The 12,464-nt window shown below is 34.6% G+C and overlaps 2 protein-coding genes, 1 long non-coding RNA gene and 2 pseudogenes across 4 annotated transcripts in view; 2 read left to right on the top strand and 3 right to left on the bottom strand.

The window, feature by feature from the left end:
* The window catches only part of LOC126701963 (uncharacterized), a 38,114-nt pseudogene extending 30,984 nt beyond the window's left edge, over positions 1-7,130 (top strand).
* LOC126701953 (uncharacterized) overlaps positions 1-12,464 on the bottom strand; it is a 73,822-nt gene that overhangs the window by 25,870 nt on the left and 35,488 nt on the right. The window lies entirely within an intron of this gene.
* LOC126701961 (uncharacterized) overlaps positions 1-12,464 on the bottom strand; it is a 41,583-nt pseudogene that overhangs the window by 1,564 nt on the left and 27,555 nt on the right.
* Positions 2,252-12,464, top strand: part of LOC126701962 (uncharacterized) — a 43,543-nt gene continuing 33,330 nt past the window's right edge. The window contains exon 1 of the mRNA XM_050400444.1: positions 2,252-2,341. The gene's annotated coding sequence lies outside the window, so the exon portion shown is untranslated. The remainder of the gene's footprint in view (positions 2,342-12,464) is intronic.
* LOC126701967 (uncharacterized) lies at positions 10,029-12,264 on the bottom strand. Its single transcript, XR_007647596.1, has 2 exons — positions 12,054-12,264; positions 10,029-11,052 (listed from the first exon to the last, which is right to left on the bottom strand). It is a non-coding gene; the product is annotated as an uncharacterized LOC126701967 (long non-coding RNA).

The following is a 12,464-nucleotide window of genomic DNA, read 5'->3' as shown; positions in this document are numbered from 1 at the left end:
TCAAACTTTCAAAAGAACATTGATGGTCATCATCTAGCATGATGCATATTCCAATTTTGAGAACTGTTTATCAGAATTCATTCACCAGACTGCTGGTACAAATTAATTTCTTATCACAGAGCAGTAACTTAAAGATAAATGGTAAAAGAACAAAACCCAAGTCAACTTATATATATATATCACCAGCGAAAGGATGGTATCAATGATACCCATTTTAGTATGAAGCAACGTAGCAGGGCAGAAGAAGGTATAAACTAAATGGCTGAGATTAACATGTGGCTAAAATTTCAAACTCCCTAGGCAGCCCGTCCAACCAATACCTTTGATCCACACCATGAATTTGGCTGTTCAAATTTCAATGTGACCAAGTTTTAATTAATGTTCACTATATGACATTTTTATGTATCCAAGCATCTAATAATTGAATGCTGTGAGAAGGACATCAAGGAGTTTGTATTTCAAAGTATGCATATCTCTACTCTGTTTTATAACAAACAATATCAGTTCAACATTATATGCATATTAGAATAGAATTGACTTTAATGTCTATCATGCCATGTTTGGTTCTGACATTTTCTTTTTTTTTTTGCATGCAGCAATAGGTAATTTGAGCCCCAGGGGGTTCAAACCCAGGTTCACACCACAAGGAGCCAGACATACCAGTAGGCCATGTGGTGTACCCTGTTTTGTTTCGCGGAAAGATCATGCCCATTATATAATATGAAACATGCAATAGAAAACAACAGAGAAAGAAAAATGACGATTTTAATACCGAAGGAAAAGATTATTGCAATAAACAAAGTGAATGCGGAGTTACACAGACAATCCCAAAAGGTGTCATGAAAATATCTGTTCAGAGCACATTTTAAACATCTGATGCTTTGCATGACACAACACAATAGTCCATGTCCAAACTTCTTAAGTTTTAAAGACTGCAAATGCAATAGGACAGAACTCAGTGACAAGATACCTATTGTTCCTAACAAGAAATGAACCCACAGCCTTGGGGCCACCACCCCATACTTATGGAGTTTGGAAGTGCCGATCAAATAAAACATAGAGTAGGTACAATAATATGGCAACTAGGCAACGAGCTTCGGCGCCTTTCAGTTTCGAGCTCTTTCGGAGAGTCGAGGGTTCGGGTTCGGGTGTGGTTTCGGGTTCGGGTTGTTCGGGGTCGGAGTGGGGGTAGAGGAAAGAGGCTAAGCAGCGAGCTTGGTGTTGGGATCGGAGATCGCTGCTCGCTTGAACGGACGGCGGAGATCGTGTGGTGACATTTTGTTCTGATTCCACCTTATTCGTCCGTGAACCTCTTCTCTCTCTCTCTTTCTTTTTCTTTTTAGGTTAATTTGGAAAGTAAAAGGAAACCGCTACTAGTAATTGTCATGTCAACCAGATGTCGATTTCAAAATCTTTTTTAGTATCGCTGTAATAATTTTTCTTTTTCCTTTTTTGGGTGAAAAATTACTATTAACCACACGATATTAGGCCTATACTTCACTTGGCTAAGCCCCTAACTAAAAATTTATCACTTTACTCGGTCGAAGTTAGTTTTATTATGTAGATGTTACATACACTTTTTAAGACTAAAACATAACATAAAACATGTTTAAAAACACTTCTTATCCAATACGATTAACGATGATTGAATAGTTGTGGAAGTGTTCCTGATCAACCGTAGGAGTGTAAGCTTAATGTGGGGAATGATTTTGTGGCCAAAAGATGCCCCAAGACAGTGTTGATGACTTGTTGGGAAATGTTGAGCTAAGGTTTTGGTTGTGTTCTTGAAGAACCAACGAATTAGGTTCAATGATGTTTGTCTTTGTCTATATTGATCATTTGGATATTTGATTTGAATTTATTTAAATTTTCACCGATACTGTTTATCAATTTTTACAAAACTTAACTCTAAATCAATTTGGAGGAATCTCCTCCAACTCACTACATGACAATTTATAAGACTGTCTATATGTATTATTTAAACAAGTTACATAATTCATTAAAAAATGTTATATAACTAAAATTGCAGGTGAATAATCTTTTCAATTGCCATATAGTAGATTGGAGCATGATAGAAACTCTTTTTTTCCAAATAAATTAGTAATAATTAAGTATCAACCCCATCAGATCTTTGCCAAACCAATCTCACTGGATCCATATCATTAGCCAAGCCCAGCCCAATCCAATCTTTAGCAAATTTAAAGAATCATCTTGAACCCAATTGAACCCCAACTCACAGTCCAACCCACCAAAACCCAAAAATGAAACAACTGACCCTTTCTAATCGCTTCCAGTTAGTCAAGCGGTTTCAATGGTAAAAAGCACAGAGGCGCAATAGCTGGTGGAAGGAACTGGAAGTGGAACATGGGAAATTCTCTCTCACTCGCAGCTTTTCACTTCTACTTCTAGTGCCAACAAGGTTTTAACTTCGAATTCAAGTGAAAATTTTGAACAGGGAGTTGCGTTGTTTTGTTGAGGAAGACACAGCAGAGAGAATGGAGCGTAGTTTGTGGGGTCACTTGCCGCTATTGATGAGGTGGAATTCGAAAGAGTCAGTAGAATACATTCTCCAATCCCTCTGGAGAACACGCAAGACCGGTCTCGACGCCGCCGACCGCGACATCGTCCGCGACATGCTCCAGCTTGAGAACGATTCCGACATCGACCCTGTATGTATCACCTAGTACACACGCCTATTCAATTTAACTGAAAATCTTGTCTTGTAATTTCTGTGTTGTTTTTCTAACATGTTGCTGTTATTGTCATGGTGAATGTAATAAAAAAAAATTCTTAGCTTGGTCTATTTTACTGTTAAAATTTTATTTCTTCCTATCTAAATGACATGACAATGTACTAATGTGACAGTAGCTGAAGTTGTGGGTCTTTGATAGGCAATCATTCATAGTCTCTTGACAAAAGTTGTGGTCTTAGAAGAACTCTGAAATTTCAATGAAAGGTTAATTTGAGTGTTTTTCTGATAATTGAATGGGAAATGTGTATAGTAGCTACTAGAAAAAGCTTGAAAGGAATGGTTCTGAATGTTTAAACTTAATAAAGACTTTTTTATTCCTTTCTATCTGTTACATGCGAGTACTTCATTCCATTTGTGTGAAGCAATGTGAATTCAGTCATGATTATTCACTTATTCAGTGCTTAACTTCATTTGCAATCTACTTTTTTTTTTTGTTCATGGTCTGTTATGGATCCATAGTTGATCCCAAAATTTTGGTGTTGGGTACCCAGTGTTTTTAGGTTCAATTTGGAATTTTCCTGTTTGTTGTTGAACTAAATTATCTTTTGACTAAACATGCGTAAAATGATACAAGGTTGCTTTGTATAAAGCAGCCATTTTGAATGTGTTCATCTACATTACATGTTATATTATCACTATCTACTTAAAAGGTGATTCAAGTTTTCTAAGTGGTATAGGCTTTCTTAGCGAATTCCACCTGGTGTGGGTTATAATTCTGATGTTCTATATTGCAGCTTTTGGTATGTCTTTGCATGTTGATCCGTAGGTTTGTTTATGAGAATCTCAGCAAGGATGACATTCATAAACTGTTTCCTACAGAAGTATTGCCTGAACTACAAAGACTATTGACGCTTCTGCTACAAAGTTTCAACTAGAATGGCGGGACGATTTACTCAAGGATCAGGTTAGAAATTTGATTATGGTATACACAACCTCACTGATCTACTAGGTAACACACAAGAATCTGACTTTATTTCTGAACGGACAATGTCTAGGTTACTTTGCCCCGGTTGAAGGCAATGACATGGGATATGACAAATCAGGATGCTGAATCAGTAGACCTTGTGGCTGTTATCAATTTGAAGGTATCTGAAGAGTATCTCTTACATTTGAATTTTTAGTGGTGAATGAACTTAGAATGAGTGTCCTTTAGTTTGTAATTTGAGAATGATTATGAGAAATAAACATTAGATAGACACTTACTGGAAGTGTAAGACAAAAAATATGTTCAATAGTCTGTGTGATTATGCGACTATTGACTGTTACTACTCATTTTGCAGCTTCAAAATGATGCACAGTCTCACTCAGGAGAATTGGATGTGAAGTTCCAATTGGCTCAAGATACTCTAGAGGCGATGTTGAGTTCCATGTACTCTATAAGAGACCAGTTGTCTAACATGGTTAGTGTCATCCGTAATTTTTTGTTTATTCATTCCAAAATATTTTTCAAAGTGCAAATGTGGTTATCTAAATATTCTTTATCATCTTCCTTTCAGGATGAGACCTCAACCAGGCATTTATCCCAAGAAACCAATGTGGTGTAGTATATGATATGCATGAGATACTGTGGTATGATTTGATCTCAAATCTGTTTTTATTTTATTAGATTTCACTATATATGCTGTGTGATGAATGAAAGTGGCCAAATTACTTTAATTGAGAAAGACGTAAAGTTATGAACTTTGTTTGTGTGTGTTTCCTTGGGAACTATGACCCAAGAATTTACTTCATAGTAAGGGATATCAAATTATCAATTCACCAAAAGCACCCCTTCTGCAGATTGAATGGGAAGTTTAATCTGGTGACTGACTGGTTCAACATAGTCAACCTTTGATATAATAGATAATGAATTTTGACAAATTTATGCCATCACTGTAGTAAACCTTTCCAGAAAGCTCATGACTAAAATTTGTTCCCACACACGCGCACACGCACACACACACACACAAATATATATATATATATATATATATATATATATATATATTTGATGGTTGGGGAGGGAGGATTTGAACCCTGGACGTCTCTATTGGGAATATCAGAAAGTGTCAGTTGAATTACAAGCTCTTGGCATGTGTACATTATATTGGAACTAAGAACTCACTCATAGAAGCTATAATCTATCAACATCTAAATGGCAGAAAGAAGAGAAAAAGAATTAACCATTGATGACATGCACTATTTGTTTGGCCATTTTGCTTGTACTCCCAGAGTAAAAGAAAAGTAAAAAGAAAACCATAAAGAAATCATGTGCAGGAGCGTTTTTTATTTTGATGATGGTGTTGGTAATGGTGGTATTCATGGTTGTGAAGTGACGAAAAAATAAAGGGCTTTGATTGTCTTATACTCCTTTTATACACACTTCATACACATTTTGTCTCATCATGTGTAAAATGTGGACACCTAGTGTGAAAGTGTGGACATTATATGTGCAAAATGTACATTAGGACTTGTAGTGTAAAATGTTTGTTCCTGAAGCAATAGTTTAAAATAAAAATAAAATAAATAAATAAATAAAAATCTCACTGCTATAGGCAAAGGTATACATGTTATATTCCAAACCAGATGAGAGAAACCATAGTTATTTCACTGAACCAAACTAGATGTCAGATTTATTAACTACAGAATAATTAATGGAATTGTTCTAGTTGATCCTCTTTCTTGTCTTAAAAATAGTTCTTTTCAAACATATTGATTGGCGGCAGTAGTTCATGGGACTAGAGTAAAATAGTTGTTTGCTTTTCTGAAATGTTTTTGTTATTATCATAGTAAATGTAATCTTAGCTTGGTCTATTTTTACGGTTAAGATTTTAGTGTTTATATTTGTAATATTTAATCTTAATTATAAAATTGATTCATTTTAAATTGAGAGTATACTTTTTCGTCAACATTTTTCAGTCAAGTTCGTTAACTATGGACCATAAATTTTCAGTTAATGTCTTTTTTTTTCTTTTTTTGTGAAATACATGATAGAATTTCAACATATGGATATACCAATTGGTTTTTTGTATAGGCCAGGATTCGAACCACAAATTTCATATTTAGGGTCTGTTTGAATAGAACTTATTTTGCTGAAACTGAAAATTGAAAACTGAAAATACTGTAGCAAAATAATTTTTTAATGTGTGAATAGTGCTGTGGGACCCATTTGTAATGAAAAAGTTGATAAAAAGTGGAGTTTGTGGGACCCATGAACAGTGCACAAGTGCACTGTTCACAGAAGACTGGGTCAACCATTGCGGCTGAAAAGAAAAAAAAAAAAAAAAAAAAAAAACTGAGGAAACGCATGGAAACGCAGACGCAGCACTTAAGTGCTATCCAAACGAGCACTTAATGATAAAAGATTTTACTAATTAAGCTAAAAAAAATTCACAACTTTCAATGAAAGGTTAATTTTAGTATTTTTCTGTCTGATAATTGTATAGTACCTACTAAAAAAGCTTTTAAAAAAATGATTTTGTTACATGTGAGTACTTCATACAATTGGTGTAGTGTGAAGCAATCTGAATTGGGGTTATTTAGTGCTTAACATCAATTGCAATCCACTTATTTTTTTTCAGTCTCTTGAGAATCCATAGTCAATCCCAAAATTTTGGGACATAGACTTGGTCGTTGTTGATTTGATAGAACGATCTCACAATATTGTTGTAGAATCAGCGAAAGCATTTACCTGTAAAAGTCTACTATCTTAAGATATCATCGGTGGCTTACAACGACATATAAAAACATAAGTGAGTTCTCTCCTAACCAATGTGGGATTCACAACAATGTATAGAGTGTTTGGAACACGTTCCCACACCAACATTGGGTTCTCAGTGTTTTTAGGTTGAATTTACTGGAAATTTTTTGTTTGTTGTTGAACTGAATTATCTTTTAACGAATGGTGGTTCATGACTCCATTGGGCGTCTTGAAAAGCTTGAAGTATAGGAACTCAGCAATTGCACTAAACTTCAAATTCTTCCAAGTTGTTTCATGATGAAATCCCTTGCATCTTTAACACTTACAAGCTGCTCAAGCCTCAAGAAGTTCCCCCATTTTTCTCAAGAAATGGAATGTTTACAATATTTAGCACTACACTCCACTGGTATTTGTGAGTTGCTTTCGTCATTTGCAAATCTCATTGGACTCAAGAACTTACTCCTCGAAAACCATTTGGTACATCTTCCAAGTAATATTTATAAATTACAACATATTGAAAGGCTCTCTCTTTAAGGCGATGTCATATTTCCAAGGGCCTGGAGATTGATAGACAACCACCATGCAATTCTTATGTGTATAACATGTATTGGAGTTTGAAATTTCTGGGTTTTGTAGTGTGTTAGATGCTTATGCTGAAATTGCATCTCAAATCAAATATATTAGTATTATTGTGGGGGATTTCTTTTATCAAACTCTTAGGGAATTTAGAAAATTTAAAAAGAAAAAAAAAAAATGTATGGAAGAGCTGGTCTTCATCGATTTAAGAAAGCTGAAACTTTGGAACCATTCTCAGTGAGAGTCCCTAAGCCAAAACTCGAATCCACATCTCGCTTCCATGCCAGGAAGTAAAGAGCAAAATACTGCTTATGGCTTTCGAATTATCAATGCACCATCCTGCAATAATAGTCAAAGGAAAATCAAGTTTATAAATTGATGTTGATATACTAAACAAAGACACAGAAATACTTCTGCAAACTTCATTATCTATTTTTACAACCAGCAATCATTTAAGGATGGATACAGAAACTACCATCTTCTTCTTTTACCTTATACAAAGATAATTTAAAAAAAAAAAAAAAAAAAATCTACAATAGTAATCACATAATTTTACACAAATTTAAATGATAATATTTATTAGAAATATCTGTTCATCATACATATAGTCATTTACTGATCATAGAAATCATCAAATTTGATCGGTTTGGATTCATGAAAAGAGTGTTTTATAATTCGTTGCCTGTTTAGAGATCGTGGATGGGTACCTTTGATCCACACCATGAATTTAGCTGTTCAAATTTCAATGTGACCAACTCTTAATTAATGTTCACTATATGACATTTTTATGTATCCAAGCATCTAATAATGGAATGCTGAGAGAAGGACATCAAGGATTTTGAATTTCAAAGTACACAGATCTCTACTCTGACAAACAATATGATATCAAAACAACATTAGTTCAACATTATATACATATGAGAATAGTATTGAGTTTAATATCTATCATCTCCTGTTTGGTTGACTTTTTTTTTTTTTTTTTTTTTTTGCATGAAGCGATATGTAATTTGAGCTGCAGGGGTTTCAAACCCAGGTTCACACCACAAGGAGCCAGACATACCACTAGGCCATGTGGCGTACCCTGTTTTGTTTTGTGGAAAAATCATGCCCTTATATAACATGAAACATGGAATAGAAAACAACAGAGAAAAGCAAAATAACGATTTTAATACTTAAGGAAAAAATTATTGCCATAAACAAAGTGAATGCAAAGTAACACAGACAACCCCAAAAGTTGTCATGAAAATATCTGTTCAGCACACATTTTAAACATCTGATGCTTTGCATAACACAACACAATAGTCCATGTCCAAACTTCTTAAGTTTTAGAGACTGCAATGCAATAGGACAGAACTCAGTGACGAGATACCTGTTGTTGGCTTGGAACCTGTCCTTTGCTATCTGTGTCAATGACATATTGACTACAATTCTCATCCTTCCAAACTAATGCTAGTGGTGCATTTCCAGTCTGATAATGGGCATGCCTAAGAAACAAAAAATGCAAATGGCATTAGGAATTAATAAATAAAAAAGGATTTTTTTTTCTTGGTAATTAACTAACATACCCAACAAGATATGAACCCATGGCCTTACCCAGGGGCGGAGCCAGAAATTTTGATTTGGGGGGGCCAAATTGTGATGCTAATATATTAGTTAAGACAAACCTCTACACACACATGTATATAAATTAATTTACTAAGAGAATTTATCATTTTCTAAATTTTAATGAGTATATAAAAGTCATGTATTTCTTCTATTAGACATGTACAAAAATTTATCATTTTCTGCATAGTTTAATTTGTCAAACCTCTTAAATTATATGATTTTAATATAATTTCTTTTTTTTTAAGAGCACCATTGAAATAACTCAAAATTTGGGGGGGTCAACTTCAATTTTTACAGGTTACCTTTTTTAAAATGTAAATAATATACATACTATAAATTAATTTTTTAAAATTTTAGCCCCCCCACCTTTGTGTGTGGCTCCGCCACTGGCCTTACCCACCACCCCACACTTATAGAGATTGGACGTGCCTTCGGGCCCCCAAAGGAATTCTATAATTTATAACCGAACAAATACAACACATAGTAGGTACAATGATCTATGGATTTAAAAATTGTTCAAAATTAAAATGAGCAACAACAATGAGACACATGCTATAAGTGATTGGACATTCATGATGACAAAAATGTGCTCACTTGCACATGTTTGTGCCCAAGTCACATGATCAAACAAGAAAGCAGAAAATGAAGAAAAATGATCATGTATCCATGAAGAACACAATGAGGGGCATGCATCCACAATAAACCAGAGAAAAAACATCATCTTACCTATCAATCCCAGCCCAAGTCAACAAACCCCACATGTAATAAAACCCTAATGGATCCACAAAATAGCATACGTATCCAAGCAATGCACTAGAACTTCCTAATCCTAGTCAAGCAAGTAACTCACCAATTTAGCAAGCCCAACCAAATTTCACAATAGTAAACAGTTCATACAGGCACTATCGACCTATGATTTTATTTATTTTTTTCCTTTTTTTAATTGAAATTAACCTATAATCACATTCGTAAGAATAACTCAGCCAATCTAACAATCATGTGTCTCCAAATACACTTAACAATCTAACGTTCCAAATAAAATAAACACAAAGTCATGATCCTCTCTAAGGTATGCAACCTCAATAGAAAATCTAGGCCTACCACACCCAACTGACCCAAGGCTAACAGACTTGAAGTATCCAACCTCCAATCGAATTGATTATGATCTCATTGAACTTTGCAAGATTGAGTCACCAACCAATCATAGCATAAATCTCTCACTTACCATAATGCTCCAATCACCACCAATAAAACAAGCTCCATGCCCGAGGTATAGATAATTTATCTGAAAAACTGTTGGAGAGTAGGATGAGCTAAAGCCCAATAAGTAGCATATTTAATGGGAGTTGGGGAAATGCAAGTTTCATTTTCAATAATAAATATATGACAAGAATGATTTAATAATGAAACACAAAATTTCTCAAAGTAAATACCTTGAAACTATATACTATAATCTGTGAGCACTAACAATATAATTTCCAAAGCCATAAAATCTAACATACGGTAATTTATCATAAATATACCATACTATCACATAAACTAGTCAGGGGATCCACCCATTCACAACTGGCATGATATTGTCCTCTCTAATATGCAGACTCTTGGCCCCATGGACAGCAGTCTCACCCATACCCTCAAGGTTTTTCTCTCCCCCCATGGGCAACAGAGAGAGCACATCAAATAGGACCTCTTTTGCATGTGGTCTCTTGGCTCCATGGGCAGCAACCTCACCCACACACAAGCAAGGAACCTCTTCCCCCCATGGACAGCAAGGAACAATGCGTCATCCAAAGTGAAAGGGCACTGACCTGGATTTGATTCCGTTGTCACAAAGACTACTGAAACCAAATCGGGTGATCACCGAGAGATCACACATGGCATGATATTAAAAGCACATAAGCTTGCAAGTTACATTACTTTGAAACACATAGTTCATATCCAAGTAGTTTCAGAAAACCTTAAATAATATAACTTCTACAAAGTTTGTAAGGTTTTCAACTTCATTCTTGTCAAGAGATTTTCTATCAATTTCCCAAATAATACAAGACAAGATAAGCATCTATAAATTTTTCAATACACCATAAAATCAATGATTTTCTTATCAAAGATTAAATAAAATATGCTCATTTTTCCATATCAACAATTCATGCATTTCCCCGAATGCAATACCAAATATGATACATTTCCATATATAATCATATATATATATATATATATATATATATATTAAGGTTACGACACAATAGTTTTTAGGAAAATATAATTTCCATTGGTAGTTTCCAAAAGCGTGTCCAACCCAAAAACATGTATATAACATGGTTATTTTTCAAAATCCCATTAAAAAGCTATTTGCCTCGGAAGGCCAACCAATTTTACCTCAACTGGGCACCACAAAATCAACTAATCTAGTTACTAGGTCCATCACCAAGAATATCGGAACCTAGAAACATAATGATCAATCCTATCAATAACAAGGTCTTTCACAAAGTACGATCACACTTATCTCCATAAATCGTAACAATACCCTAAAATCAAACCAAAGGCCCTAAAGTCTAGCTTGCCCATCATAACACAAGTACCCTTCCCAAGCAGGAACCAAACAAGCATTCAAGAAACTCATAGTGCTTATACAACCAAAACATTTTAAATTCACTATCGCAAAAATGTGCATCATAAGATAAAATAACATACTCATGAATCTCTTTGAGTACTAAATAGTATATTTAAGCCAAGATAAGATCAATCGAGGTATGGGATTAATTCCACAATTTCTCAACGTTTTAGTCTTACTTTCAGATTCAGTACATAATAGGGCAGCCATTTGTAAAAATTGTTTTGTCAATGAAACGTTATTCGATTAATTCAAAACTTTAAAGGAACATTCCCCTATATGTATACAATGTACCACAGAAAATTTAGCCCAAAATGATTTTTCTGTAATTTATTAAAAATCATGCATTTTGAGGCTGACTCAAATTTGTCATGACAGCTTTAGAAAATTGCTATAGTTGTAAGACTAGCCCAAATTATTTGAGAATTCACCCACATTAAAACCACCAGATTTAAAGCATATTAAGAACAAGGAATCAAACCCAAAATCTCATATAAACAACTTATCAAACACTAGGTATGCAAAAACAAAGCACATGCTCACACTCCAATTTCAGAAATTCAAAGTTAACACTCTTACGAAAAAAAAAAAAAAATCGACCTCAAACTTTCACAAAATCAACTCATACGATTTGCTCAAGGAAACCCAAGTTTTTAACCATGAAGAAACCCCAAATGATCATCATTTGTAAAAGCCCTTAACCATTTAACAAATAAATCCACCAATTCAAAAACCCATGTACTCAATCACATGTATACCACTCATGTAGCTTAGATTAGAAAGAAATCTTAGAAAAACCTGAAAAGCTACCAAACAATTAAGAGTTTTACCTTTAAAGCTTTGAGAGAATGGAGCGTATGGGGTTTCTAATGGGGTTCTTCAGTGAAATCCGCCAAACGTGGTGGTGGATGGCTGGTTTACCGGTGAGGGAGTGAGAGAAATAGAGGGAGCTAGAGTGTGTATTTGTGTGGGCTTCGGTGGTTGAGTGAGATAGGAAAATAGAGCAATAGAGAGAAGGGGCATACGTATGGTGATAAGAGAAAGGGGTTGTGTTGATGGGAGCATTGTGGACCACTTGTTCCAAAATATATTGGGATCAAAATTACAACTTTACCCTTAAAGTTTCTCCCATATTTAAATTAGCCCATTCCAAAATTAACTAAATACTATCTGTAGGGGCGGTTTTTGGGGCCTAGACCCAACAAGTAAGTGGTTCTGGCCCAAAAATCCCTAGACAATGA

Source organism: Quercus robur, chromosome 10, assembly GCF_932294415.1.
Source record: "Quercus robur chromosome 10, dhQueRobu3.1, whole genome shotgun sequence".
Taxonomy (NCBI): domain Eukaryota; kingdom Viridiplantae; phylum Streptophyta; class Magnoliopsida; order Fagales; family Fagaceae; genus Quercus; species Quercus robur.
This window is presented reverse-complemented; position numbering and strand designations above follow the sequence as displayed.